Below are 12,993 nucleotides of genomic sequence, written 5' to 3' on the forward strand. Positions count from 1 at the left end.
ACTGGGCCTCCAAATGAAGTGCTGTATATCAATTCCTTTAGGCTTGAGATACACTGCAGGGTTCTTTCTCCTGGTAAATGAAGCATGTTTTTTGGAGCACTGTGCATATCAGTGAATTGGAGTCTGGGGAAAAATAAAGTGTTGATAGTCTTAATATCTAGTCTAGAAAGAAGAAGTGAACCAGATATAAGCTTCAGCAGATAGAAACATACTCAAGGTATCTTTTAAAAAGATGGGGGGACTTCTATGAGTCAGCATGTCCAACAGTATAATTAACTGAGATGGGGTCAGATGATCTCATTTCAGAGAATAGCTCATCGGCCAAAGGCTATTCATTTTCTTTACAAATAGTTTTCCTAGCACAATTAACACGTGCTTTTTAAAAATCACTGGAGAGACAACCAAAGCAGAAGATGACTAAATATTAGAGGAGATATTGGTTTTCATTTTTCCTCAAACTCCTTCTGGTATTAATATATGCAAATGTACTTAAAGGTTTCATTTTGTCTTCAGAACATGGACTAGAAAAGTAAACAGTGCTTTTTACTTAAAACACTCCAGCGCTTCTGTGTTGAGTGTTACTAATAGCTTTGTTGTTCTAGTATAATTCTCTAGGTGCTCCTCTTTCCCTTTGTAATCTTCCTTTCATTAATTGAAGCAGATAGTCTTATGATTTGGATTCGGAAGTATATGAGGTGTGAAAATATATTCATATATATCTGCTAATGAGACTGATTTTGTAGCAAACATGCCAGGCGTATGCATCTCAGTAGGTGTTTATCTTCAGAATATCCACGTTAGATGAACTATACAATGTTCCCATTCTATTGTTCTAGTTTGAATTACCTTTTTGGAACCTCCTTTGGAAATGACTTTGGAACTGGTTGAATATTCTTTAAAACACCTGTATACACCTGTAGCATATTTTTAAAACTTTAAGGTAGAATATCTTTTCTTTAAGCAGTCAAAAATCTTTCAAAGTGGGAACTAATCCATGGTGTATGTAAACATTCAGGTATTACTGTTCCTCACTTGTTATTTAATCCTCTTTGTTGGCACAAGAATGAGAGGTTGGGGGGCAACTAATTCAGGAGCTATCTCCACTCAAGTTGACACTGGGGGTGCCACCGGAAAATGAAATTCACCAGCTCCCTAGGTTGTGTGCTGTTGTTTCATTCCGTGGAGGGATTTTTACAGAAAGGAGAGATGTCATTTACCACTGCTTTTCACCACTATGTGAGCAGAAGAAGATAACAGAACAGTGCTTAAGAGGGTCTTGGGCTCTTCTGCTTATGGACATATTTTATTTACCATCATAAAACATCCTTATGTGCTCTCAGGCATTTTTAATCCCCCGCATAATGCCACTAACTCCATTCTGTTTCCTCCCACTTCTTGTGTTTGAAACTGTGTCAGAACTGTGCCTTCCTATTTTCATGGCTGAGTTTCTGTATTTTCCTGATCGACTCTTTATTCTTGCTATCTGAATTATGGCCTATTAATTAGATGAGTTTTAAATTCTTTTTACACACTTTTCAAAAACTTACATAACCACACAGTTAACAAAATTCTCTTTAAAAATGCATTTTAAATATTTATTAGTTAATTACTCTGACTCTGTTACAATATATTCTCTTCCTGGAACAATGCATCCCATTATCTTGCTGGCTGCAAGATTAATTATAATAATAATATAATGGGAATTGATGGTTGTAGAATTAGTACCTATCATACCGCAGGAATTAAAGTGAATGACAATATGCAGTTGATTGCATACAACTTGACAATTGAAAATGTTTTCTTCCCGTATTACAAGAGTTTACATTAAAAAAGATATGTCAGAATGATGCTTTATTACCATTTGTAACATGGCTAAACAGAGGTCTACACTCTTACATGTGTCAGACATATGCCAGCAAGTTCCTCCATCATTTTTTCAGGACATACATTGCTTCAAACTTTGGTCTGAGAAAATTCTATAGTCTATCAAGAACCTCTGATTGCCTTCTCTGTCCATTTAGCCATATTGTAGTAGTATAGTTTCAAGGTCCTGGTGTTTTTGCAATTCCCATTCCAAACCTGTTTTGTTTGTTTGTTTATTTATTTATTTATTTATTCATTTATTATTTATTTATTTATTTATTTATTTATTTTTAACCTGTTTTAATATACTTCTTTTTCATCAATATCAATTATGAAAAAAATTAATTTATGCTTACATAGGGTACTGAATTGATCTGGAGATATAAAGAAAAGAGATGCTATTCAATACCACATGAGATCAATTAATAAGATCAATTGATCTCTATTTTCCCTTATTTTGACAACACCCCATTAAAATTTACCTAAGATTGTTAATTGATATACTTTTGGAACACTGTAATTTATACTGTGGTTTAGTAAAATGCACCATGTCTCCATGTCAGTCCACAGTCCCTCTGGCATCCCCTTGACTATAATGTCAATAGGATATAGATAATAGGGACGGTGATTCACAAATGTCATATCAAACTATATAAACAAACGAATAGATAGAAGATATTCAAATAATACTTACCAAAGATATTTGATCTAACTCAATGGGCTAGATGAGGTGTCAGCAAACTTTCTCTAGATAGTTCCCAAGAGTCAAATATTTGGCTTTGCAAGCCATCTGGTCTCTGTCATGACTATTGAATTCTGCTTTATAATGCAAAGGCTGCCATGGACAATATGCCAATGAATGGACTTGGCTATGCTTCACTATATCTTTATTTATAAGAAGGTGGGATAGATTTGGCCCATTATAGTTGCTCACTCCTGGTCTAGATGGATAACCTCAAATATTAATGTTTTGTCTAAAATCAAAGTGATACATGTATCTAATTAAGTTTAGATATGTTCATTGGCCCATTCATTACTCTTTCCTCATGTTCAGTAAAACAATTTTACAACATATTAGAATTCTTATACTATACAACAAAAAGGCATTCGTTTGATAAATTTCCCCCTGAACATTGTTTATTTGTACTGATCAAGAATAATGATAATATATGTTTTAAAGACATGACCTGTTGGAAGGATATGTCATGTTATTTAGAATTTATCATTTAGTGCTCTAGGCTTCTGAGGTTTTATTGAAACATCATTATCATTTGATGCTTTTGAACTGTTAATTACTATCATGTTATAAGATCTCCACTCAAACCTCAAAGGCAACATTTAATAGAACAAAGGTAAACAGGGATATATTCCTCATTATAGTCTTTATTATAACCAAATCCCTGTGCTGTACAAGTTCGGAGTTTGTAATGATTTTTTTAAAAGCAAAACAAGCAAGCAAATTGTTATTTACCATTTTCAGCAACTAATATGTTCATTCATTTGTCCATTTACTTATTATGTATCTTTGCCAACCATAGAAATAAAGAGTTATCACTACCATTTTACCTCAGAAGGTAGTTGACTTGGACAACTTTAGAGGGTTTAGAAGAGCCAAACAAAAAGGGATATCTGTTCATGTTTATATTTTTGACAAGACAGGGGATGTTATATTAAGGAACCTCTGTAAATAAGGTTTTTCTTCAATTATAACACATCTACTTCTATTTCCCTTTAGAAAAAATTTCTCTGGAGCCTGTAAGAATGCCTAGTCCCATCATTAAAGTAAAATCACAAATGAAAATGTGCATGAGGAAAAAAGTACAATATTTTGAGTTGTATTTCTTTGCTATGTGCCTGTAGATAATTTAATACGTACATACATGCATATACTGATATATTTAAGTATAAATCCTAAATATGATTTACTAATTTAGAAAGTAGGTTTTTAATGTCTAAGCATTTTAACTGTTCCATAATAAGATCAATGTGTTCTAAACTAGATTTCTTTTAAAGTTAATAATAGGACTTGTTGACATCCCTAGTAAAATCCTGATGAGAGACACTGTAAGAATGATACTAAGGCTTATGAAAGCTCTTGATTTTATTTTACATGTTGTGGTCCTGAGTAAATTTTCTTCTTGGAATGCATATACTATGTTTTAAACACTATTAAAAATATCAATGCACAGTTTTAACTCTCAAAAGAATGGAAATCTATCATAAAAATGATTCAATAATATATCTTGAAAGATCAGTAAAGCAATCAACCAGTATTTAGGAAATAATACTTATTTTCTGAGGAATAGAACCAAAGTTTGCTCTAGGATCTAAGGATCTGAGAACAAATACAGGTAGTACATGTTCTTGATTCACTGGGGACAGAAAAATGTCTATATCTTTTAAATTCTAGAGCCTATGTCTATGATCCTAACATATTTCTTAACCTTTTCTTTTCCTTCCCTGTCTTAATCATGCTGTCTTCTTCCCATTGATGAAGAAAAGATTTACACCTTAGAGTTAAAGGGATAGACAAGCACAGGACACCTGACACTGAACAGATGAGATACAGAGCAGTTTATTAGTCATGTAACTCACATGACTCTGTGCAGGGATATACAGGGTTGCATTTGGGGAACATAGTAAAAAAATCAAGGGCATGATTTTGTAATATTAAGAAGGTAAAGTGTCCCCTAGTTCCCATGACAGGATATGATTGGCTTGTTTGAATAATCCTGTGGTTTAATTCTGAACGCACTGCTTTGGAACAAGAAGGAACTGTGTCTGGTCTCTTTATAAAGAGCATTGTTTGACTAAGGAACCTCACCCATTGGAGAAAACTGGAGAGGAGAAATTAGATTAAGGCCATTTGAGACTCTTCAGTCCCACTGAATGTCAAGGTACCATACATTACTGTCCTTTAATTTTAGTCCTTACATTCCCATTGCTTTCTTGATGTCATGCTATCAATTTAAATATTGGTGACAACTGAGACTTTAGGGAGTAGGAGAAGTGCTTCCTTAGAAAGCAGGCTAGGCACTACTTCAGAAGGGTAAGTGCACATGGTGATGTTGTCATTGAAATGAATTTTAAAGGGCTTTTGTGGCCAATAAAGGCAACTGATGGACCTGTGAGCCAATGGTGTGGGAAGTGTGTATATCCGGAGACATGAATTTAGACTAACTATGCTCATTGTAACAGTGACACTCAACAGTTGTCCAGTTCCCACTTTGTAACTTAAATAGGAGTTCTCTAACGAACACCTATATGCCTGTGAATTAAACCAGCTGCCTGAGGCCTTAATTGCCTTTTTCAAGGGCCCAGCATTGTGCATTCCAAGAAGTGAAATGTGTGTCTTGGTCACTATCTGGAACTCCAACAAGAATAAGGAGTGTCCTGGTGAGGTCTTTTTCTTTATAAGATTTTATTTATTCATAAGAGACACACAGAGAGAGGCAGACACCATAGGCAGAGGGAGAAGCAGGCTCCTCGTGGAGAGCCTGATGCAGAACTCAATCTCAGGACCCTGGGATCATAACCTGAGCCAAAGTCAGATGTTCAACCACTGAGCCACTCAGGTGCCCCTGGTGAGGTCTTATATTATGGCCTTCCAATGCATAATGTCCTTCTTGTGATGCTGGAGGCAGGTAGATGCAGTTAAGATCTGGGATGCAAAGATTCTATGCAGTGAAAGGCTGCTTAGGTGCTTAGGTTGCCTGGAAAAGACGTATTGTTTCCCTTCAGAAGAGAAGGCAAGTTAAAGCTGAGGGACCACTGAAAGGGGCACTGAATATAACATACTAGCCAAATCTATAGAAAGCAAAATATTTGGTGATTGAATTAAATCAGTAATTTTATTAGTTCTGGATATTAGATAATGGAAGTCTTACTTCCACACACTTACTTACTTACACACAATAAGGGTGTGGTAATCAGTGATATCTGTAGATAATGGAAGTCTTACTTCCACACACTTACTTACTTACACACAATGGAAGTCTTAACTTCCACACACTTACTTACTTACACACAATAAGGGTGTGGTAATCTGTGAAGTGCCATTCTGTCTTCTTGTGTTTAAGAGCAGGCCAAAGTGAGCTGTTAAATGGAAAAACAGGGAGAAAATCACCCCTTCATTCATTAACTTTTATATAATAAATTTCAATCCTTGAAGTCCCTGTCGTAATTCTCACTGGTTCACGTTAAATATTTTAACTGGATGATCCTTGTATACCATGGCTGGACTGCAAGGTCTTATCCTTGAATAGTGGGTTTCAGTTCCCTACGAGCCTGGGATATTACTCACATAAGCCAATCCCATCCTCCTGTGGGAACTAGGGAGCACCTTACCATTTTGACTCTCCAAAACCTGCCTCCATAGTCCCTGGTTATTCTGTTTCAAAATGCAACCCTATGGCACCCTGCATGGTGCAGTGTCCTCCTCCTCTGGACTATGGGTACGTGGGACTCATAAAACTACTGTCATTCTCATCTGTCCAGTATTGAGTGTCACGTGTTTGGCCGTCTCTGTGGAATGAATAGAAGGCAATTAAATGTGTGTAAAATTCAAAGGAAGAAGATAAGTGGTAGCTATTTCAGTGCAGTGCCAGGCATTGCTGCCACACTCATCATCCTCAGCTTCAGTGTTTCTGAATTCTAGGCCCCAGAGCCTGTGGGCTCTGGGGTAAAGGCCACCAGCTCGGGCTGTGGGGCACACCTATCACGGAGACAGATGGCTGGGTTAGTGGCAGCATAGAGCTCCAACTTGTTAGTCTGTGCTTCAGTCTGTCCTCATGAATCCATTTAGTCCTCATAACTTCTTTGCTGTTTCCATTCTTTGCTTTGCTTTGCTGCAGTTCACCCCCACCTGTCCTTCCTGACTACAAGCCCCCTGACATCCAGCCCCCACAGTACAATCAAAAACCTTACAGGGACTGTTGAACCAGTTCCCACTATTGAGGAAGATTTATTTGCAATAATAAATCATTTGTCCATATGACTCTATGGTTCCACTTCTCTGATCGAATCCGGAATGATTCAGATTTTTCCTAGGATTAGCATACACATTCTCTATGTTCCCTTTTAGCAGTTAATTTCAAGTGTTGAAAATCAATTCAGATTTTTTTTGCCCATTTTTTAATGAGTTAAGTATATTCTATGAATTAGGAGGTATTTTTAATACTGAATAAAAGTCCTTGTATATGTTGCAAATAATTTCAGTCTGTGGTTTGTCTTTCACATTCACATATTGAGTGTTATTGATAAAGATATTTAACATATTCCAACTTTTTATTTAGGTTTAATGATGTCTATGCTTTAAGAGATCTTTTTCTATACCAAGTTTTAAAAAAGATTATCCTTTATCATTTTAAGACATCTTAGCTTTTTCCTTAATATTTCATTCTGAAGTCTACTTTTAAGTATCCATTGTGTGTAGACATGAGGCAGGGTGGGAAAGTTTCATTAGTTGCCTGTGAATGTCCAATTTATCTAAGTACTGGCTATTGAGAAGATGGCTCTTTCCTTAACACTTTGCAATGGCACTTTTGTTATAACCCAAGTACCAGTGTATACCTGATCTATCTTCTGGATTATCTATTCTATTTTTTTCTAGTCTTGTAATACCCTCTTGTATAATTACTGCCACCATCTGTTATTATTGATATACAGTATTTCAAATGTCATTCTGTTCCAATATTTTCTAATTTCCTCTGTGATATTTTTCTTTGACCCATAGGTTTATAAGTTTATTTCCAAACATATGGATATTTTTCAGTTACTTTTTTGTTCATGATTTCTAGTTTTCCATTGATGACAGAGAGCATGTCCTATATAAATTGAGTCTCCTGACATTTGTTAGGATTTATTGATTTATATCCTGACAAACCTAATGTTTTTAAACATTGACTGTGATCTTGACATGAATGTGTATTTTAGAGTTTGGGTTTGCGATATCAATTATGGCAAGATTAGATTACTTTGATCAATAGCTTCAATATTCTCATTAATAATTTGCTTTTCTATGATTACAGATTTATTTTTATTTTTTATTTTTATTTTTTTATTTGTCAGTTTTTGCTTTTACTTGCAGCCATGTTATTCATTGCACACAAGTTAAGAATTTCTATCTTTTTAAATAAATTTAAACATTTTACTATCTGGTGTCTAATGCTTTTGCCTTAAGACTTATTTCAATTGCTGTTAATAAACATATACTAGCTTCCCTTGATTAGTTTTTCCCTAATGATCCTTGGTATACCATGGATCTTTCCCCCCTACCCTGTTCTTCTAAGTTTATTCTGTTTTTATACTTCTTCTTAAAAGCTGTTGCTAAAATTTAACCCTGTATGACAGTCTTTCCTCTTGTAAATGAAGTATTAAGATCAATATTCATAATAGTTACTGGTTATTTGGAGTTTATGGCTAACTTCCTTGTAGCCTTGAGGCTTCATTATTTTTATTGTGTTCTAGAGATTTTTTTTTTAATGAATCCTTTTATGTATTAATTGATGACTAAAGTAATTTCCACTTTCTCCAGGGGCAGTATATTGTTGCTTTTAGTTCAGGCCAGGAGCAAGGTTGGAAGCATTAATAATTCTGATGGATCATCTGCATCCAGTTTCAGTGTTTGTGATAACTTAAAAACAGATTTGAATTCCTGAAATGTCAAAGATCTATTTCCCATTCATATTTTCCGTCATCTTGAACTGCCAACTTATAACCAATGTTTTTTTGGTGGTTGTTGTTTTGTTTTGTTTTGTTTTGTTTTGTTTTGTTTTGTTTTCACCAGAATCTATCTTCCTTTTCAGCTTCTTGGCATACTCTAACTCCATTTGTTAAACCACTAAGGCAAAAGGCTGCTAAAACTGTTAATTTTCTGCAACTCTCAGATGGGGTCATCAGCCCAAAGGAAAAAATATCCCCCAAAGTTAAGGTAAAACTTTTTTCCATTGGGTTGTCTCCATAACCTTATTTAAGTAATATTTGCAAGCAGAATTTTAAAAATACATATATTTAAATTTTTTCCTAGTTATTCTCAGTAACAGATTTTATTTAAATTTGCTAGTCCATAATTACCTGAAGATAAGATTCTGATTTTCTTCTTTTTCCCTGTGCTTAATTTGCTACTTATCCTATCCATTACTGTCTAATTTCATTTGCTTAATTGCTGTTTTATTTCTAATTTTTTGGATCATTTTTGAAGAGCATCTCCACTGTGGTTTCTATTACTTAACCACAGTGGAGATGCTCTTCAAAAATGATCCAAAAAATTAGATTGTATACATTCATATTTTATAATATTAGAAAACTACTATCTCTACTTTTGTGGGGATACTGATTCTCTTGTATTTGACTTCCTTAACTATATCACAATGTATTATTTATGTATTGTTAGTTTTTAACTTCAGTTTCTTTTTTTATTCTTTTTATCCTGTCCACAGTGCCTTCTGGAATCTACTTTAGGCCAGACAGCTTTCACCATTATCAATTAAGTGACAGGCATTAATCTAGGCATTAATCTATATGCAAGAGTTACAGAGATGAATAAAAAGTTATCAATGGTCAAGAAACTTGCAATCTTTTGGAAAAGAAGTGTATGCAACTAAGTATAACACAAATAAGAAGGTATTGAGAATGCCCAAAGTGCTATTGAAGCAGAGGAGAGAAAGCAATTCATTTTGACATGGGGAGCTGGGAAATGCCTCATGAACAGGTGGCAACAGAGTTCAGTAATTACTGGAGATATAATCTTCTTTTCAATCCATGTACCTGCTGTTATGGTTTCTTGGACTCTTTTGCTGACAATGTAAGGGTTTTAAGGCTCTTTTCAGCCCCAACTAAATCTTTAAACACCTTCTAGTTTTAAAACATTCCTCTTCTGGCCTATCGATAGTAAATTTACAACCTACAGGTCAGAACCAAAAGCTTTTCAAAGTGTAATTGACAAATACCAGGAAGCATCTCACTTTATCACAGGAAACTTTAAAACTTCAGCATGAACCTGGCAAATGTGGGGTACTTTGCCTTCAATCAGGATCATTCCAGCTATTTCTCTCAAACTCAGTGGGAAGGTAAGAACAAATTTCATAAGGCCAAAATAATACTAAAAGCCTCTTACAATAGCAGGCAGCAAGCAATACTGAGTCCCCACCGTCTCAATATGAGATAAATTTATATCACATGTCAAACCCTAGAACTAATTTTGCAGTACACTAAACGTAATGCAACTTTGTAAAATTCTAAAATTCTCTTTATACAATTCTATTCTGCAATAGCTTTAACCTTTCTTCCCCTCTTACCAGGATTTTTTGCAATTAGGAAAAACATACATTTGCAAGTAATACTTGTTAATTAGACTCATAGATAACATTACCTTTTTTATGTCATTTGTTTATAATCAGACAAATTTATGCATGTTTTTTTTCTTAGTAAATTTTAATTTCTAGACATGGATGCTGATGAAATTATAACTTGCTTTGGTATCAGGCCTATACAGTCATGCCTTGATAATGGCAATTGTACTAAAAAAACATAATAAAGTAATTCATAAAAGATAGATGGGCTGAAAATTTTAATTAAGCAACCCATCCAGAAAAATAATAATATTACTCCTCTAGTTTCACTATAAAGGGCTTAATTTTTTAAACACACACTTTGGGATCTAAATAGCTGTGTTGTTGTCATCACGCTAACTAGCTAGTTTATCAGTTTTTATACTCTGAGGTACTTGAGTAGATTCCTGCAGGCAAAACCCTGTAAATAAGAATAATCTAAAATACAGATATTTAAGTTGCAAAAATGCAAGTTAAATATTAAGTATTTTGTCTTAATTTTTCTTTCTACTGTTTTTTATATTGCATCCTCAGTGTCAAAGAATTTTCATTATTTCCCTAGGTTTTTCAAAGAATAGTTCCATATGCATTCATGGGGAAATAAAATGAATTTGGCTTAATATGAATATTTCTTTGGTAGAGGTGGCATATTCTGGTTTGAAATAACTCTTCTGAAGTATCATCTTTTCAGAATTAATCTTTTGAATTTTTGGAAAAGTACACTGTTTCTCTGCTCTTGAAAATATGTATTGAATATAATTTCATAAGGCAAAATATATATAAAAGCATGCGTATGTGTATTTTTCAAAGTGTATTAAACATCTTATTTGATGAAGTCAAACTATTTTTACAAAGTTTTCCTTAGTCTGTTGTAAGATAAATTATAATTCTGCATCCTTAGGCACATTACCATGAATACACTCATGTCCTAATATTTAAAAATAAATACTAGATTTTACTGAGTAGTTGTAAGGTAATTCAGAATAGGAATCCTTTTTTAAAGCTGTTTAAGCATCACTATGCATAGATTGTGTTTTACTTTCCAGTAGGATAACAAGAACCAGACTTTATTTTTTTTTAAAGACTTTATTTATTTATTCATGAGAGATACAGAGAGAGAGAGAGGCAGGCTCTATGCAGGGAGCCCCATGTGGAACTAGATCCCGGGATTCCAGGACCACGCCCTGGGCCAAAGGCACTGCTAAACCACTGAGCCACCCAAGGATCCCCAAAAATCAGACTTTAAGTGGTATCCGTGTAATACATAATATAGTTTGATAATATTTGTCACTTTATCCTTTACCTTAATTAGGACAGAAATGTTAGTCTGCATACATATTTAGTAAAGATTTATTGGAACTAGATATGTCAAATTCTGTATTGAAAATGTAAATAATTGTCACTGATATTTATTTGGAGTAGATACGAAATCTGGCCTAGCAACAGCAGTGCCCAATGCCTTCATTCCAGCTCTGTCCTCAAAGAAGAACATTAGGTAAGAACATTTAATATTAGAGACAGGTTAGGACATGAGATTCATTTGATCTTATTTTGCAGAAAAACAGGTACCCGAGGGATGGTGGGTAGGAAATTACCCTAGAGATAGAAGAATAAAAAAAAGGAGATATTTGGAAGGCATTTAGTAGAAGGGATCTGTTTTATGGAAAACTAGAATATAAAGGAGGAAGAAGCAGGAAATGACACTCTGGATACTTGTAATTAGGAAAAAAAACATTCTGTTTGCACTCTTGCCAGAAGCTGATCTTTCCCCTGAGGCTTACGCATAATTAGAAGCCAAACAAGACAATTAGAATGTGCAGATTGATATTCTACATAGATCTCTACTTAGCTACTCTTTTGTCTTTTTTCTAGGAAATCTACATATTCATGTTTCAAACTATGTCTTGACTTTTTTAGATGTTATCTACAAAATTATTATTTTTAATTTTTTTTAGTTTCAAGTTCTTATTTATATTCCAGTTAGTTAACATAGAGTGTAATATTAGATTAACGAGTAGAATTTAATGATTCATCACTTACTTATAACACCCAGTGCTCATCACAACGGGTGCCCTCCTTAATATCCATTACCCATTTAACACATCCCCTCACCGGCCTCCCCTCCAGCATCTTTCAGTTTCTTCTCTTAAGAGTTTGTGTCTTGGTTTTTCTCTTGTTTAATCCCCTAAATCCCTCTGTTAGTTTTCTTATATCCCACATATGAGTGAAACCATATGGTATTTGTCTTCCTCTGACTTATTTCATTTAGTATTTATAATCTCTAGCTCCATCCACATTGTTGCAAATGGCAAGATTTCATTCTTTTTTTGATGGCTGAGTAATGATTCCTTAATGTGTGTGTGTGTGTGTGTGTGTGTGTGTGTATCTCACTTCTTTATCCATTCATCAGTCAATGCACATTTGAGATCTCTCCATAACCTGGCTATTGTTGATGATGCTGCTATAAACATCAGGGTGCATGCAACCCTTGGAGTCTATATTTTTGTATCTTTTGAGTAAATACTAGTGTAATTGCTGAGTCATAGGGTAGTTGCATTTTTAACTTTTTGACTGTTTTCCAGAGTGGCTGCACCAGTTTACATTCCCACCAACAGTGTAAGAGGGTACCCCTTCCTTTGTATCCTCCCAAACACCTGTTGTTTCCTGTGTTGTTAATTTTAACTATACTAACAGGTGTGAGGTAGTATTATATTATAGTTTATTTGTATTTCCCTGATGATGAATGATGAGTGATGTTTTCTTGTCATGTGTCTGTTGGCCATCTGTATGTCTTCTTTGG

The 12,993-nt window shown here is 34.5% G+C and overlaps 1 long non-coding RNA gene across 3 annotated transcripts in view; it reads left to right on the forward strand.

Annotated features, from left to right (window-relative positions):
* The window catches only part of LOC111093938, a 65,561-nt gene that overhangs the window by 2,109 nt on the left and 50,459 nt on the right, over window positions 1-12,993 (forward strand). For all 3 annotated transcript variants that reach the window (XR_005383565.1, XR_005383566.1, XR_005383567.1), the window contains 3 exons: window positions 8,670-8,794; window positions 9,303-9,932; window positions 11,616-11,688. This is a non-coding gene — a long non-coding RNA (uncharacterized LOC111093938). The remainder of the gene's footprint in view (window positions 1-8,669; window positions 8,795-9,302; window positions 9,933-11,615; window positions 11,689-12,993) is intronic.

The sequence above is a fragment of the Canis lupus genome, chromosome 34 (genome assembly GCF_011100685.1).
Source record: "Canis lupus familiaris isolate Mischka breed German Shepherd chromosome 34, alternate assembly UU_Cfam_GSD_1.0, whole genome shotgun sequence".
Taxonomy (NCBI): domain Eukaryota; kingdom Metazoa; phylum Chordata; class Mammalia; order Carnivora; family Canidae; genus Canis; species Canis lupus.